Here is a 17,370-nt window from a genome sequence, read left to right on the forward strand (position 1 = left end):
GCACACACGTGTGTAAACACTCAGCATCCCCACGTCTGCAGTGAATGCTCACCGGAGTTACCTGCACACTCGCAAAGCTGTTCTTGCACACTGTTCTGTGTTTTACTTTTCTCGTGTATCTTCATGTTAGTATTTAATTGAATGAGTACCCCAATTCCCTCTTCTCCATACTGGTATCTAACCCTTATCATTTCTTCGTCCTCTCCAAAGCCCTTTCCCTGACAAATAAATCAAATGATGTCATTTTCATAATAAATCAATGTTGGATAACTCTACCTTAAAGTTCTGCTTATCAGATCATTTCAACTGGCTATAAAACTTCCTCCTGCAAAGAGGTCTCCTGGTCATTTCTGTCACCTAGGTCTCCAGTTTCCTGCTACATTGCAAAGACCTCTCTCCACCCTCCCTCCTCACAGGGCCCCGTCCTTCTCCCCAGCCCTTCCCTGTGTGCTGCAGGGCCCAGCAACCTCTCCCTGCTCCGGACCGGGCTTAGCTGCTGCCTCTGCACTGACCCAAAAGCCCATCACCGCGCTCACTAAAGGACATCGAATAGTATGCTTTCCCTTTCCGTTTCCAACCAGTCTCGCCCAAGTCAAGGGCAGGACGGAGGGCTATCGCCTCCATGACAAGAATGAAGTGTTTGCTTCCTTGTTGCTGCGAAAGCAACGATCTCTCCAGCACTGGGAGGAGGGTGATAGGAGCGTTCCTTCTGGAGTGCTTTTGCATCTATCCAGAAGCGTAGACGTTTCTGAGATTTTAAAGTAGGATTAAGGAAAAGTGAGGCCCAACGTGTTTTTATTTTCAGAAATTATTTACGGATGTATAGCTATTTTAGAGGAAAATATTCAGGCAACCACCACAACAAAAGAAACCCCGTGAGCTTCATCAACAGGAGGAGGGATGCCCCTCATTCCTCAGAAGACAGCGGTTTCTGGCATTTAGTCCTGGTAATAACCCGCAATCTCATGCGGTTCTGTTCGGGACAATGCTTCACAACAAGCTCAGAGCAGTTTTCCTGTCACGCGCTTTCTGGACTTCCCGTGAAGGTCACAGCCAGAGCACCCCGTGTTCTGGTGCTCATTCTGCGGGTGCAGTAGCTGGCTCCACCTCTCCTGGTGAGCCGGGAGCCAGGACGGTGTGAACAGGTCCTACCTTCGTGCCTGAGGCGCTGCTCAGACCGTTCGAGCTGGAATCCGCTCCATTCATTACAACCAGTGCTTGAGCCTCACCAGTGTCCAACCTGTATCTTATTTCACGGAGTTTAAATTCTTGGGAGCGTAAATGATTCGGCCAAGCCCCCTAAGCTCCGGAACTCAGATTCTGAAGATAGCATCACGTTTATGACAGTCCTCGGTTAGAGGCTCCGACAGCCACGCATCCTGGCTGAACACTGACATGCTCTGGGGCCTCCAGAGAACAAGCTCAGAGCTGGGAACTGAAGTGTAGAGTGCAGGCACTACTCAGCGGGTGGGTCAGGGCAGGAGCCCTCCTTCTACACAGCCCCAGCAGGGAGCAGCAGGAAGGAGCTCATGTAGAGGGCAGTGAGCTGGCAGCCCTGGGGAGCCTGGCAGTTGGGTAGCCCGATGCTCCCACAGCTGTGGATCACTCACGCCCTCCAGCTGGCCAGCACCAGTGTACCTTCATCAAGTTCAAACCTCAGGCCTTGAATAATCTTGGGTTCTGCTTTTTTGTCTTGTAGGCTGTACTAGGTAGCTTTGTTTATTTTCTTACAGTATTGCCTTGGGGTTGTGCTGCTTGGCATGACATAGCTCAGCTTTTCCTAAGTGCAGTCTTCCCGGACCCCCTTAGGGGTCATAGAGCCTCACTCCTGTGGATGCAAGGTTTCAGAGGACTTCTACCTCCTAGTGGTGCATTCAGGCGGTAGTGCCACCTCCTCTTCTCTGGAGGGGTGAGGGGATCTCAGGGGATCCTGCTGTGTAAGATCTGAAGCTCCTACAGCTATGGATCCAGGAAGGGATTCAAGCCAGGAAATCCCATTTTCTCACCTTCCAACCAAGCTTTTGGACCATTAATATCAGCAGTACTGATTTTCAGAAATCACAATGTTCTTGAGCTCATGCTTGGAGTTTTACAACTAGAGAAACCTTGACAAGGAAGTCAAGCAGAAAGATAAGTGCTCTCCAGGGGCCCAAGTTCAAGAGACAGCCTCAGCTTTCTTTATCTAGATCTACCAGTCCCCTGGAGGAAAGGCGTAAAGTCATTCCCAGGGAATGCCAACCTTCCAAAGCAGCTTGTCCCACAGGTTCCCTGTGTACACATGGCCGGCTGGGGCCCCTTCGGAGGGCTCAGCTCCGGGCTGGAAGCTCTTGGCTCCCAGAGAGGAAAATACCAGTGCCTTCTGAACCAACAATGAGTCAGGTTTGGCTGGCGGTGATGACATGCCTTCTATCAACACTCCTACCTACTGCCTCCTCTCTCCAGGGCCAGCTCACCACTGAAATAGTCGTGTCACGAAGTTCAAGCGCGTGAAGCCAAACCCTTTGGTGCAGGTACTTCTCAAGTGCCACAGAAAGTGGCCTGACCTTTGCAGGCAGGGAGGTCTTCCAGCCATGCTGCGGGTCTCCAGCGGGCCTGGCCACAAACAGCTGAGCCCTGGGCTGGGCTTTCTGGGTCAGATCAGTGGTGCGTACAGGAATCCATTTTGTAGCACGTGATTCCTCCCACGTTTCTGGCCATGTCCTTCTAAAATACACATTGCTAACGCAAGAAGAGAGAGAGGTCCAAGGCACCATCTCTCGTCTTGTTCTGCCACCAGCAGACTGAAACCTTGTTAGTTCCAGATCTTCTCCCTCACAGCCTGGGGTCCCAGTTCAAGTTTGCTTTTACACCTTTTTGAGAGCACAGGTTTTTTTCTTTCTTTCTTTTTTTTTCATGGATCATGCCACATTTTCAGAATAACTGGTTATTTCCTTGTGGGAGTGAAATAACCCTGAGAATTCTGGAAGCAGCCTATTTGCCTATGGATCAGAGTGTTTTCAGGACCTGGGTGTGTTATACATGGATACCTTCCCATCTGAGGAGACGCTGGATGCCAGCTCCTCTCTAGCGTGTTCGCCAGGGCAGCTGTGTAGTGGAAGACGCTGTCCCTGATGCCCTGACAGAAATTTAAGGGACAGAAGCGGGGGGTGTTAGGTTCCCTCTTCTCAGAGCCTCAGATTTCATTATCCCCTGAACTCCGTGTTAGATGCGATCATTACCTTCTTGGACAGTTTGCAAGTCTCGAGTTAAATAGATCTAGCTGTAGCATATTGTTTCTATTATTACAGGACAAATGGGCCAGAAATTTGGTGCACTGTGCTGCTGTCTTACTGTACAGACTACGCAACATCTACAGAATTGGTAAATAGAAATAGGTAAAGTGATTTTTCCTAGCCAGTGGTTGAACACTATTCTCGTATTTTACTTAGGGTGATAAGAAACAAGTAATTTAATGTGTGAAGTAAGAGTGCTAGTAACATCTGATGATGGAACATTTAAGAGGCATCTTACCTTAGAATCTTTAAACACTGAGTGTGCCATTCAAATTTCCAAAAGACAGTGTGCTAATTTCTCAAATTTATTTTCCCAAGTGTATATGTGTATACATATATGTAAATATATAGTTTTTCCAGAATCATTAACACATTCTGAAATATTGTGTTGTGGAACACAGTTTATTAAATTTTGAGGTAAGTAGTATTTCCTGTGACATAATGAAGTTAATGAAGCCAGTGTAGGCGCTACTGGAAAGTGCTAGAAGATGGACAGAAGAAATCCATGTCATTAAAATAATATTCCTTTAGCCAGTTAGTAGAACATCAATAAATAGCATCATAAGAGAATCCAACTTTATGTGAGCTGTCTAAATTACAAGCAAGCAGACACAAGCAGTCTGGTCACGGAGCAGCACCTTCCTGAGAGTGATACCTGTGTGGCACACGTCACAGTGTACTCTGGATCACAAATACGTGTGTGATCCTTGGGTATAAAATTTCATTTATAAGGAAAATCTGCTCCTTATGAACGGCAAACTTACAATTTCACCCTTGAGAAATGACTTATTTATTTGTAAGATGTCACCACCTGTGACAGAAACCTAGGGCACCGTCGCGGGTGTGTGAGCGCATGTTCTCCCAGACGCCTCGTTCTTGTTCTTATCTCCGTGAGTCGGAGAGAGGGACGCGCAGCCCGGAGCTGTGCTGTGAGCACCCTGTGAGGAGGAAAACGTTTCTTCTGCCTTTTGGTCCCTGAGACTCTGGTCGCACCTCCTCACATTGCTGCGGAATTAGCCAAGCTGCTGGCCTGGGTTTGTCCCTTGCCTAGCCAGAGGACAGCCTCGGGGCTCCTATGCATCTGATTGTTTTAACTGAATTTAATCTTTCCAGTAAGTATTTTTCTTCAGCTGCAGAAAACTGTAAATCAACTAAGTAGTTAAAAATCCACATATTGAAGTTAGCGGAGCGGGCACTCTTGAGGTGAGCCCAGTTTTGCTGGTTTCACCAGCTGACCCACAGGGAGAGCAGTAAGAGGGCAGCAGGGCTCCCCCAGGAGTAAGTGGCATGTGCCTGCAGCTGCCCACGCCCTTGCACCCTCGTTGCACTGGCAGCGCCGGCCCTGATTCCCACTGAGCAGGTGAGGTGAACGCAGAAATTCCGGTGCTGTCTGAGGTCTCTCCGGTACGAGTGAGGCAGCAGCGGAACGCGTGCATGCTGGGTGCCAGCATTCTGCCTCATCCTGTCCTGTCCCCCGCAGCGCTGTCATTCCGCCTCTGCAAAGGACCCAGAGTTGGAACCTTCTCGGTTCTATGCCCCGGTGCCTTGTTTGACTCCACAGACTTGGCTGGTCCTTGCTTTTAATGGCCAGCCCCTGTGAGCCAAGACCACACTGGATGGTTCACATTTCCTCTAATTTCCCATGGGGACACAGACTGTGGCTGCACCTCCACCACGTGTGGGAGCAGCGCTGCACTCGTGCAGACTGGAGCCCACTCGCGCCCGAACCCCTGTGCCTGCCTGGAGGGTGCTGTGTGCCTCCTGCTCGCCTGTGTTCACTGGGACTGAACACCCCAGGCGGTCAGTCTGCTTCAGCAGGAAAGCTTTATTTTGGCTCATGGTTCCAGAGATTTCCATGCACGTCGCTTGGCCTTGTGGCACCCTGGTGGGCGCCTTGTCAGAGGAGGCCTGTGACCTCGTGGTGGCCAGAATCGGAAAAGAGAAGACGGGAGGGACCTGGCTTCCCCTCCCTGGGGTACCGACTAACACTTTCAGCACCTCCCTAGAGCTCTGGGGCTGGGGACCCCGCCTTCCAACACTGGCCTCTGGGACACTCCAGACCCTGCCCTGGCATCAGGGCACATTGGTAGGAGCAAGGAAGAGGGCTTCCTCCTCTGCCTGCTATGGCTCATCAGCTCAGAGTGACCCAGCCCTTGGCGAGGAGGCAGCCGGCCGCCGTCTCTGGAGGGTGTGGTGATGACAGAGGTGAGTAAGCTGTGCACACACCCTCCACGAGGGGAAGGCCAAAAGCGACAGTAACAACCCTAAGTGCATTTTAGTGTGTGTACACATAGAATGATTCCTTTCTAAAAACATGCTTGCAAGTTTGCATAACTCAGAGCTTAGAAAATCTAGAAAAAGAAAGCCTTTTAGGCCGCATGCTTTAGTGGTTAAGATAGTTGAGTTGAGGTCACAAAAAACTGAATCATATTCTGATCCTTGTGTCCTTAACAAATCATTTACTTTTCATGACCTTCATTTTTCTGAACTGTGAAGTGAGAATCTTAATGCATATTTTGGAGGGACTCTGTGAGCAATAGCTGAGTTAATGCATGGACTATGCACGCTCTGGCCCACAGCTGGTGTGTAGGACTTGTAACATTCGGAATACCTGAGGCCCTGCTCCTGTGTGGCAAATGGACCACAAAACAATCCATAGTGGAAGCAGAAGGGACAGACCCAGAGATGAGACAGAGCTACCAGAGACAGGGGCTGGCTTTCCACCGAGGTCTGATCACTCACAGCTAGTTCTTTCTCAATTAGATCATTTTTGTCTTGACTTTGTTAGACTGACAGATACATGTTTAAGAATATTGTATTAAAAATCTTAAAAGTAGTCATTAAGAGGATCAAAACCAGACGTGTACCTATTAAAGTTAGGAAAAGGATGAAAGCGGAGGTCTTATAGTTGAAAAAGCAATAGAAATCTGAAATGTATTTCACAAGTATAAGCCACACACACACACACACACACACACACACGCGCGCGCGCGCGTGCGCGCGCTTGAGACAGGACAATAACACAAATTCATTATGAAAATAAAGATAAATGATTTTAACATCCTTATTTAAAAACTACCTCTATTGGGGAACAAAGATAATATCAATAAAATACTTGTTTTTTCTTTACGAGAATCAAGCTTAGAACAAAATAACACCGAAAAGATCAGAATACTAGCGTGGGGAAGGTTTATCCAGTAAGTGCAGACGGATGGCCAGGCAGTGAGGGGCCGCCCGGTGGTCAGCTGGGTCACTCCACAGCGGGGCCCAGAATTTCCCTGGCCTCAGGTGAGCGTTGGGTTGGAAAAGGAATTCCCTTGACATCTGCTGGGGAGAACAGAGCGATTACTCTTCGAAGGTCACTGTGGTTACACAGGGCAGGTCAGCCTAAGGGCCCGAAGGCCCTGCTTTCTCCTGACTCTGCTCCCCGCGCGTGCTGACTGCTCTGCCTGCCTGTCCTGCTGACCTGCAGCGGTCTCCAGGCCCTCGTGGAAGCACACGGGAGGATGGCCCTGTGCTCCCCCTCGCGGGGCCGCCCTCGTGCCCCAGATTCCTCCGGTTACCCCGCCTCATTCCCTGAGTACTTTCTGTGCCCTGCGGTGGCCGGAGGCGTTCTGCTTTCCTCTTAACCTTGTAAAACACACAAAGGGAATCAGCGTTAACCAAAGCAAAATTTCAGCGGAGGAACTGGCCAGGTAGATACGATCCTTTACACAATGAAAGCAAAACTTACACCACTTAGTAGTACCAGCTGCTAAAGTTCCATTGAATATCATGTTACTGGGTATATAAAGGAAAACCAAGTAGTCATACAATTATGAATACCCAATAAACACTTAAGTAACTCATTGTAAAGTAAATCATAAAAATATAAATATTATAGAACATATCAAAAATTGTTAATATTCATTCTCAGACTATGCAATACTACTGTAATTATCTTCTTATTCAGATTAAAGAAATTAAAATTAAAGAAATGTTGTATTCTGCATACAAAAATCTATACCCAGAGATAAATATATAGGTTTAATTTTTCATTAATAATAACAATGAAAACAGAACTGGGAATTGAAGAATTTAAAACACAGTACACTAAATCTAAGAAAACAAAGACAAAATTTTTAAAAGCTACCCAAAAGAATAAGAAGATAAAGATACAAGGAAATATAAAAATTTATAATAATGTCAAGGATACATTTCCTATCATATACTAAGTAATGTATACTGATCTGCTAAACAGCAATTTTAAGTCTACTAGCTGTTGAATTTGCTCCTCATAATTTTTCTGTGAAGCTGTTCCCTCAGATTCGTTTTGAAGATTTTGGTGCTGGCTGAATTGATGGATCATGTCTTATAATTTTATTTGCACTCTAATACTTATAAATGAAGTTGAACATCTTTTCTAAACTCGTCCTTTGCATTTCTTCCCTGTAACCTGTCTATTCAATGCTTCACTTTATGTTATTGAATTACTAGAGACCTCTATATATTTGTCTTTAATTATATACATTTTAAATATTTTTTTATTTGTCACTTGTCTTTTAGTTGTTCTCAAACTCATACGTATTGATTGTTTTTGCAGGGTTTTTTTTTTAATAGTAAGAGGCTGATGAGTGATATTCTAGGTGATTTTTAGGGTCAGCTAATTTTTTTCACAAAAACTTTGTGGGTTATGTTAAAGCAATTGTACTGCATCAATAGATGAATATATGGCAAATCGCTTCATATGTTATTGGGTTTTCTCATCTATGATCAGTGTGTAGCGCTGTTAATCCTTTCTAAATATTCTCAATTTCTATTATGATTTGTTCTTTGAATTACAGGCTATTTAGTAATTTTTATAAATTTCAACTTTATGGGCCTCCAGGGAAGCGAATCTTATCATTTCTAACTTCACTGAATTTGGTCAGAGACAGTGGTGCTTTATAAATTGTTTGGTATTTGCTGAGATTTCCTTAGGAACCGCACTGTACTCACTATTGCTGCATAGCAAATCCTCACAAACTTCACTGCTCAGAATGGGCCCACTTCCTAGCTCAACCTCCTAGAGTTCAGTGCCATGCAGCATGCTGGGCTCTCCCTTCAGCCAGCCTGTAATGTAATTGTAGGGTTTGTAGAGCTGAGCTTTTGTCTGAGGTTTGAGGAAGGACTCACTTCCAAGCTCCTTCTTGCTGGTACAATTCCGGTTCTTCTGTGTGAACTGTGATTGCCCTCAGATCCTCAAGGCCACCCACTTCCACTCTCTTCACCTGCAGCAGCAGCAGACATTTCTCTTGGGTCCATTTTCCCTCAGCTGTGACTCTCAGCCTTGCTCTGTCTCTTGCTCCTAGACCCACATTTAAAGGATTCATATAATTAGGTCAGGCCTGCCTATCTTAAGGTCAAGCTATTTGGGGCCTGAATTACATCTGGAAAAATCTTTGCAGGATCTTCATAGCCATGTCCTGATCGAGTGTGACTGAATAATGGGGTAAATTTATATCAAGCGCCTGACTCCCGGGAGCCATCTTAGCATGCCAATAATGTGTGCTTTGAGAGAATAAATTTGATGCACACTTCCTGTGTCCAGGCTTCCACCCATGTCTACTTGATCAAGCTTGCTGATTATGGTCTCAGTCTCTTTGTGTCCTTACTAATTGCATGGGTTTCAGTGCATCCAGATCAACTAATAGCCTGACAGTGAGTAACATTTAAAGCTTAACAAAGCAGTGTTAAACCTCATTTTCACAAGAGATTCCATTTTACTTCTCTATTGACTGCTTTCCTGTCTAACTTTCCAAGGACTTAGTGAATTCCTTCCAATTCTGCAGAGCTTCAAGCTCCTCCCCTCAGCTTGCTAACACCCTCCTCTGGGATAGAAGGTTGCACACTCACCAATTCCATCCTCCACTTAGAAAGATCATCCTTCGAGATACTCTGCAGTCACCTCTTCCTTTAATGCCTATCCACATTGTAACCTTCTCTCGCAATTATTTTATTTATGGTTGTCCTCCCTCTCTACCTCCTTCTCTCTTTCCCCACTTCTGTCCCTTCCTTTCTTTCTTCCTTTTTCCTATAAGAGCTGTTATATTCTATATTTCTCAATACATAATGCAGTTGTATGTGTTATGTAATTTCTAATTGTAACCGCCATTTTTCTAGGTTATACACTATCTCCCATGATTAGGTGTGAAGGGTGAGGAAGGACATGTGTTTGGAGTTAGGATTTTGTTCTTAGTATCAGGAAAGCTCTGGTCTACTAATATTTATTGAGCAAAGAAATGAATGAATGTTTATAAAGTGTCTTCTGTGAGGCAAGATTTTCATCTGATTATATCTCAGTGTCTTTCCCTCTGCATCTGCAGTGGCTGCAGTTTCTGAGAGGACCACTTCCTACCTGAGCCTGCAACCTGGCCCCTCTGCATCTCTGTTCCCTCACTGTTGAGTCCTTTCTCCACATGACCCGAGAAGCATAAATCATGTCATCCCACCCCCATGCTTAGAATCGTTCTTTAAGGTAGTCTGTGCCCTTCATTTATTACAGAGCCACTGATGGCCCACTTTGCCTGGCGCAGTTCAGTTTATGCCTAGGGTCCTGACAGGAATTTCTCTCATGGCTGAGATGCCAGTGCATGGCCTTTGGAGGATTTTGAGTTTGTATGGACATCCTGAACAGTGGTTTCAAGACTATAGGACCTTGGCTGTTTTCCTGGTGCTTGCTCCCGATGTGAGTGGATTACAATAGTGGGGCGTCGCAGGCCTGGAGCTCCTCCAATTCAGCTCAGTGGTGTTTTCACATCATCTCTGCATCAGTCTGTATCACAGCATGAGTGATAAAAACACTCTGAGTCTTTGAGCTGTCGCCCTAGAGTGGCTACTGACAGGCAGGGTAGATGAGGTTGCATGGCACTGTCTCAGTTCAGCCTTGAATGTACTCCCACATACCCCACTCTGCTGGTTTAAAATCTTATTTTTGACAGACAAAAGATTGAGATGCAAATTTACCAGGCATATTCTGTGAAACATCTGGTGTTTCTTGTGATCAGAGTTGGTAATTGGAAGTATGACTCATTATACTTCCATTGCTGGTTATGTACTAAATAGGTAAGCAATTATCCATAAAAACGAACAGTTGGAGTTAAATCTGCCGAATGAATGGTATGAACTTGTTCACTGTAAATATAATTTCTAAACCAGGCAATGGTGGACCCTAAGGTGGCCACACTGGACTTTAATATAAAAATGGTGGTGTTCCCAATCCCATAAGACTTCTCAAAGGGACAGTTTTCATAGGAAAACATGCAACATTCCAGGAAAAATGGCTCACGTGGTTTTTGACAGACAGATGAATTAAAATTTGTAATATTTGAATCAGTGAAATGATTCCTGTGTGAGAGAAAGAACAAAGGAAAGAGCAAAGATCAAGAAGAGCATAGAGGAAAAACCTTTCTGCCTTGGTAGCTGGCAAAATCATCACAGAAGTGGTTATATTGAGCCAGGCCTGGTGGCACAGGCCTGTAATCCCAGCACTTAGGAGGCTGAGGCAGGAGGATCTTGGTGACTTCAAGACCAACCTGGTAAGATGCAAAAACCAAGAATTTTAAAAAAATTAATTGTATTGGTACATTTTGACATATGTAATGATCACATTCACCACTGAGAATTTGTACCTGTACATAATGTCTTAACTCCTTTTTTCCTATTCCTCTCCTTGCCCTTCAGTTCTTTTTCCCCTCTCCATTTACAATACTTTTTCTCTATTGTTTTCCCTCCTTTCTTTTTAATTTTTTAAAATCCCGGTTCTCCCCCCTCCCTTTGGTCCACTTCTCGTTTGAACATGTTCTTCCTACTTCCCAATATCTATCATCCATTTCAGTCCTTATTTACCCTTTGGGTTTCTCACACCAGAGAAACAATGTGATATTTAAGCATATTTGTCTGATTTATTTCACTTAAGATTATGTTTTCACAGTCCATCCATTTACCTAAAAGTATCTTGTTTATCCTTCTTTATGGCAGAGTAGTACTCCATTATATGAAAACCACATTTTATATATCCACTCATCCATTGATGGGTATTTGAGCTGCTTCCAAGATTCAGCTATTATAAATTGTGTTGCTATAAATGTGATTATGCATATATCTCTATGGTATGATGCTTTTAACTCTTTTAGAAAGATACCAAGAAGGGGAATAGCTGGGTCAAATGAAACCTCTAATTTTAGCTTTTTGAGGAATCTCCACACTGATTTCCACAGTGGTTGCACCAGTCTGCACTCCCACCAGCAGTGGAGAAGGGTTCCTTTTCCCTTACAGCCTCATCAGCATTTGTTATTCATTTATTTCTTGACAGCAGCCATTCTTTCTGAAGTGAGGTGGAATCTCAGTGTTGTTTTAATTTGGATCTCTCAAACAACCAGTGATGTTTTACGTTTTTTTATATATGTATTTATTTGCTGTTTGTACTCCTTCATCTGAGAAGTGTCTGTTCATTTCAGGTGCCCATTTTTGGATTGAGTCTTTAAATTTGGGAGGTCTGATTTTTTGAGTTCTTTATATATTCTAGATAGAAGTCCTTTGAGGAATAGCTGGTAATTTTTTTTCCCATTCTATGGGTTGTCTTCGCACTGTGGGCAGTTTCTTTCACTGTTCAAAAGTATTTTAATATGATGAGGTCCCCACTGTTGATTCTTTGTCATATTTCCTGTGTGATCCGGGTTTTGTTCCTACACCAATGTCTTCAAGAGTTCTACCTATTCTCTCTTCCAGCAGATTGAGCGTTTCTGTTTTAATATTTAGGTCTTCGGTCCGTTTTGACTTTAGTTTAGTGCATGGTGAGAGACATGGGTCTGGTTTAATCTGTAGTGTGTGGAAACCAGTTTTTCCAGCACCATTTATTGAAGAGGCTGTCTATGCTCCAGTGAGGGTGTCCGGCCCTTTTGTAAAAGATTCGGTGGCTGAGTGCTTTGGGATTCTTTCTGGATCTTCCAACCTAAGAACCCAGAATCTGAGTGGGACGGAAGCAGGCCTTGCCTGTCCGGGCTGAGTCTGTGGCAGCCACAGACACTCTCTGCTGCGCTGTTTGCACGAGGCCAGGTGAGGCAGGACAGGGCAACGGCGATGCTGCTGCACGTGTGGCTTGAGTCCTCATGTCTGCATCCCAGCTCAGGCCTTGACTTGGTGATCTTGGGTAGACTATTTCCTATCTTTGAACTCCAGGGTAGAAACTATTTTTGAAGTTACTTCCAGCTCCAGAAGATTAGGAATTCACGGCCCCGTGGCTTCTCAGTTTGAACATGATGGGGTCAGAGTGGAAAAGCAACCCAATGTAAATGGGAGGATTTTTCAGGCAGTGTCTAACTGGGTGAGGAAAGTAAAGGCCCACATAGTGCTACTCGCCATGATTCAAGCCAATTTATTTTGCAAAAAGTGCACTCTTCACCTCTCAGACCAGCGCCTAGTGCTGGTTACCTAGGAGCTGGAAGAGATGGGACTGGAGTGGATGGGTGCAGTTTGCTGCCATGAGGCCCAGTCTTAGGCCCTAAGGAGCACTGTGTTTGCCTACAGTGTTCCAGAGAACTTCCAAAACAAAAGACAGGGGCCACTTTCCCAGGACATGGGAGTCTTACGGGGCTCAGAGTCCAGAAGCTCTGTCTTCTGAGGGAAGACACTTTAAATGTTACTGCTTCATAATGTGGGGGTCCAGTGAGCTGCAGCGTCCTTGAAAAGAGAAGGTGCTCCAGAGCCAGGGACCCTGGGTGACAGAGGAAGTCTTTGGAGAAGGATTTATTTCTATGGAGAGGCTTGTGAGAGGACACAGAGAATAAACAAACAAAAATGGCAGACCTGAATTATTTCCCGCCACTTTGTCACCGAAGTCAAAGGTTGGTTTTGAGAAAGATATTATGGTAGAGATCTTGTCTGTATAATAGCAATGGTGAGAAAGCCCTTAATGGTGTGTGTGTGTGTGTGTGTGTGTGTGTGTGTGCTAGCTCGCTACTGTACTTCAACAATAATTTCTCTGGACATTATACAAGGTCAGAAAGTCACCTCCAGACCACCCTGCTTGAAGATCTGCTGTCCACACAGGCTGCATGGACTCTCTCAGCTGAGAAATGTCACCCAGCACCTTTCAATTTATGGTGACTCATAAACAGGAAACCAATCCTGTCCATGACATTGTAGCTTTTTCATATCTGAAATCCTTTTATGAAAATGAAAAAATCCACACACACCCCAAACAAAACAAGAGAACTTTGCTGCTTTCTGCTTTCTGGGCCAAAATAAATATAGCCAAATTAGCAAGGCATACTGAACAAATTAAGCGCTAAATGCAAATTTATCGACTGAAGTCCAATGGCAGAGTCACCAAAGAGCTTACGCCAGCGGACAGCAGGCCTCTGAGTAGGTGTTTGTGTTGGCGTCTCCGCAGAGAGACATGGGAACAGTGATATAAAAAGAGAGCATTTCTGTTACACCCAAGGCGAACAGTTTGTTTTAGAAAGTTCAAGTAAACAGTGTCTAACATATATTCACTGAATTCAGAATCACAGTTGCTACCAAGAGGGAAAGGAAAAGAAAAAAGCTGGCAAAATGTCTTCAGAAATTCTCACTGGGAAGTGTTCCAGGCAGCACTGTAAACTGTCAGTGGGCTGGAGCCTCCGTCCTCGACGCTGAGCCCTGGCTCAAAGCTGCCAGGTCTTCACCAGCTCAAACAAGAGCTGTTCCCTCAAGGACACCTAAAACTGCAAAATAAGAGGAGGTTTGTACTAATATTTCTATGTCCCAAGTGAAATATAGGTGGTGTACTCTTCGAAGTGGTGGGCATCACGTATGATATTAACATTTTAAAGGCTGAATGCGCGTCACCTTCTTTCCAGCTTCAGGGAGGTTAGAAGGGAGAGGTGATGTGGCTGGAGCTGCGACTATGCACTCAGTGGCTCCCTTCTGGCCTTGGTCCGGTCCCTTCCTCCGCTTAACATGAGAGATCCCAAGGCAGAGACTTACAGTCACCGCTTCTGTGGACGCTTCTTGCCGCTGGCAGAGTTCCCACCAGAGTCCTTTCTCTTTGTCCTGGAAAGTTGAAGGAGCGGAGAAAAAGAGAAGACATTTATTACACACTGCACTTTGAGAAAGATGTAAGGACAACTTTACACGCCAAGCCCAGAAGGACATTCAGAAAGCATTTTGCAGAGCAAAAAGGGAAGCCCACAGAGAGTTTCTAGCCTGCCCAAAGTAACTCAGGGCTTTGCCAGAGAAATTTTAGCTCAGTTTTTTCTCATCTGCTGACTCCTAACCAAAGTTCTCTCCACATACTCTTCGTTCCTCAACACATTGTTTAGAAGTCTTTTCTGTAGATAATACTTTCCACACTCACCTTACAGGGTAAGGGAGTTAAATATCTTCTCCTCCAGAGGAGCCATGTGTTCTGCTGCAGAGGTGGGGTCAGATCTTAGCCTTCATGGTAAGTCAGGGAACAGCTTTGAACTGGTTTATTCCAAGAAGTGAGAGAATTCCAAATCAGAAAAGGACCCAGGTGTGGCTTCCCGAGGAAGGGAAATATATTAATATTTTGTGAGTGAAACAAAAGTGGTTTAGGAAGAATTATCTTCCAATGATATCCCCTAAGAAAGCAGTCAATATTACCTTTTTAAGAAATCATTGTGTGCTTTAAAAAAAAGACAAGTAAAATCTGTACATTTTACCACATAGAACATGATGTTTTAGAATATGTAGACATTGTGGAATGACTGTATCAAGTTAATTAACATATGTATTACTTCTCATTCTTACCATTTTTTTATCCAACCATAGATTTTGAAAATTATCCAGCCATTCAACGAAATGATCATCAGGTTGATTTAATGTTTTTTGTATCATAATTCCACAAAGCTGGAAAATAGCTAACTGTGATCCCTGATCCACAGATAATACCTTCAGCTCAGAAGTTCCCCGGACCCACACCTACCTCACGAGGGCAGCAGAGTCGCCTGGCTCCCGGGTCATCTCAGGCCCCTTTCAGGGACGCCAGCCTACGCCTGTTCTCACCTGCCTCTGGAAAAACTTCAACTGCTACAAATGAAGAGATAAGAAGTAAAATAGAAGTTAAACAAAACTTCTTTAAACTAATTTTAATGGGAAGTGATATAAAAAATAGTAATTTTGGAACATTAAAGAAATGTAAATTCTTTTGTGGAAATAACAGAAGTTCAACGTCATTGCAGTTCCTATTGCGGTGATCTCTGCTTTGGCTGAACACTGGGCCTGGTTTTGGTGTTGAGTCTGCAGCCACCCTGTTACTCTCCATGTGAGCACAGAAGCTCAAAGCAATGGTCTAAGCCCGAGTCCACCTGTTCCACCATCAAGGATCAGGCACTCCTTTCATGCAGAAGCTAAAATCTGGTATCATCTGTTATATTTTAAAACAACAGATATGTTCTGAAATGTGAATGCAATGCCAGTTAATCTGCTTTTAATATTTTCACACTGGTTGATCTTCCCCAGAATACTCGTGGGTTGACTAATTCTACCTACCTCAAAGGGTGCTTCTTCAGATTCCCAAACTGTGAATGCAAAGGTGTGGGGTAACTCAACCACCAATTCAAGGAGATAAAAGCTGCTGGTGTGGACACTGGTAGGGAGGCTAGGGCCAATTTAAAACTTGCTTGCTTTGAAAGCGCCATAGAGCAATTCGTGTTTTGAGGCAGAATTTGTTGAAGCCCTGGGCTGGGGAGGGTAGAATGTTAAAGCTCTGAGCTGCTGGAGGTAAAATGGGCAGGGTTGGATACAAGGCCTCGGGACACCATTACGAACACAAAAGCAGCCCCTCAGGAGTGATTTCCTCAGTCTTACTCAATAGGCACAGAATGTGGGGCTCGTGGCAAAGCTCACTGAGCCAGGTTCGTACACCTGTCACCTGCCCTGCCAGCTGTTTTCTGTCTCCTTTCAGCCTGTCCCTTGAGAGATGTCTTTTTCAGTTTCCTAGTGCTCAAAGAAGCAATCCAAATTCTTCAGTAAATCTGTGTGGATTGCTGAATCCAAAGTGCACCATACGGGTATTTAAGGACTTAATAAACATCTATCTGTAATCTAGTGTGCTGTCATCAGTATCCTGGCCATCAGCATCTCCTCCTCCTCCTCCTCCTCCTCCTCATCATCATCATCCAGCCCTTTCCACATCCCTGGTAGTACTTTGATAGGGAGAAAATAGAAGTCAGTCTCATCCCAGTAAATGTATTACTTACAGTTTGCCTTGCAGGACCATCTATATTAACTGTACACGAGAAAGGCTGAGGCAGGCAGATTACAAGTTCAAGCACACCCTGGGAAACTTAGCAACTTGGGGAAACTCTGACTCAAAATTAAAAAGGACTGGGAATATAGCTCAGTGTGAAGCCCTGGAATTCATTTCTTAATGACGCAAACAAAACCTATCCAGTAACATTCAGAGAATTCGCTCAGCACGTTGAAAATACTCCCTTGTGCTGCCTCCATGAGCTGTACAGTGAAGACATCTTGACCCGCAGTGACTGGCGTCTGTGGAGTCCCGCGATGTCCCCTCGGCCAGGCTCCTTTCTGCTGGGGTGTCCTACCTTACAAACGCACTGACCTTTGGAGGAATGTGAATTCACCTTTTCTCAGCAATTAGCATAAGACTTTGCCCAAAGCTCAGGTGCTCAGAAAAATCTTTGCAGTGAGTGGACAAGACAGGGAACAGCAGAAAACTAGGCCCGTAGTTGAGTTCGAAGACCGAGGGCTCTGGGGCCTGTCCACAGCCACCATTTCCATGCCCACGTACACAGTGACGTGGGGGATTGGCACGTGGCTCACATCTGTGCAGACGCCTGTACCCGCTCACTCCAAAGCCAGCATTCACCTACTGCGCACTCCCCAAATAAACCCATCCTTTGCACTCAGACAGAAGCACAAACACGCGCACTGCTGCGGGTCAGCCCCTCGCCCACGGGGGACACCCACACGAACCCTGAAGCACCCTGGGGCCTCAGAAGTGGGCTGAGTGGGAAGCACCCAGAATCTCTGCCTGTGGCAGTCGCAACCCTGTAAAAACATTCTCTCCTTCCCCGGCCACAGATGGACCCCAGCGTTTGCACTGACCGCA

The sequence above is a fragment of the Heterocephalus glaber genome, unplaced genomic scaffold, assembly GCF_053883595.1.
Source record: "Heterocephalus glaber isolate CG9 unplaced genomic scaffold, H.glaber_assembly_v1.0 deba00001457, whole genome shotgun sequence".
NCBI lineage: Eukaryota > Metazoa > Chordata > Mammalia > Rodentia > Bathyergidae > Heterocephalus > Heterocephalus glaber.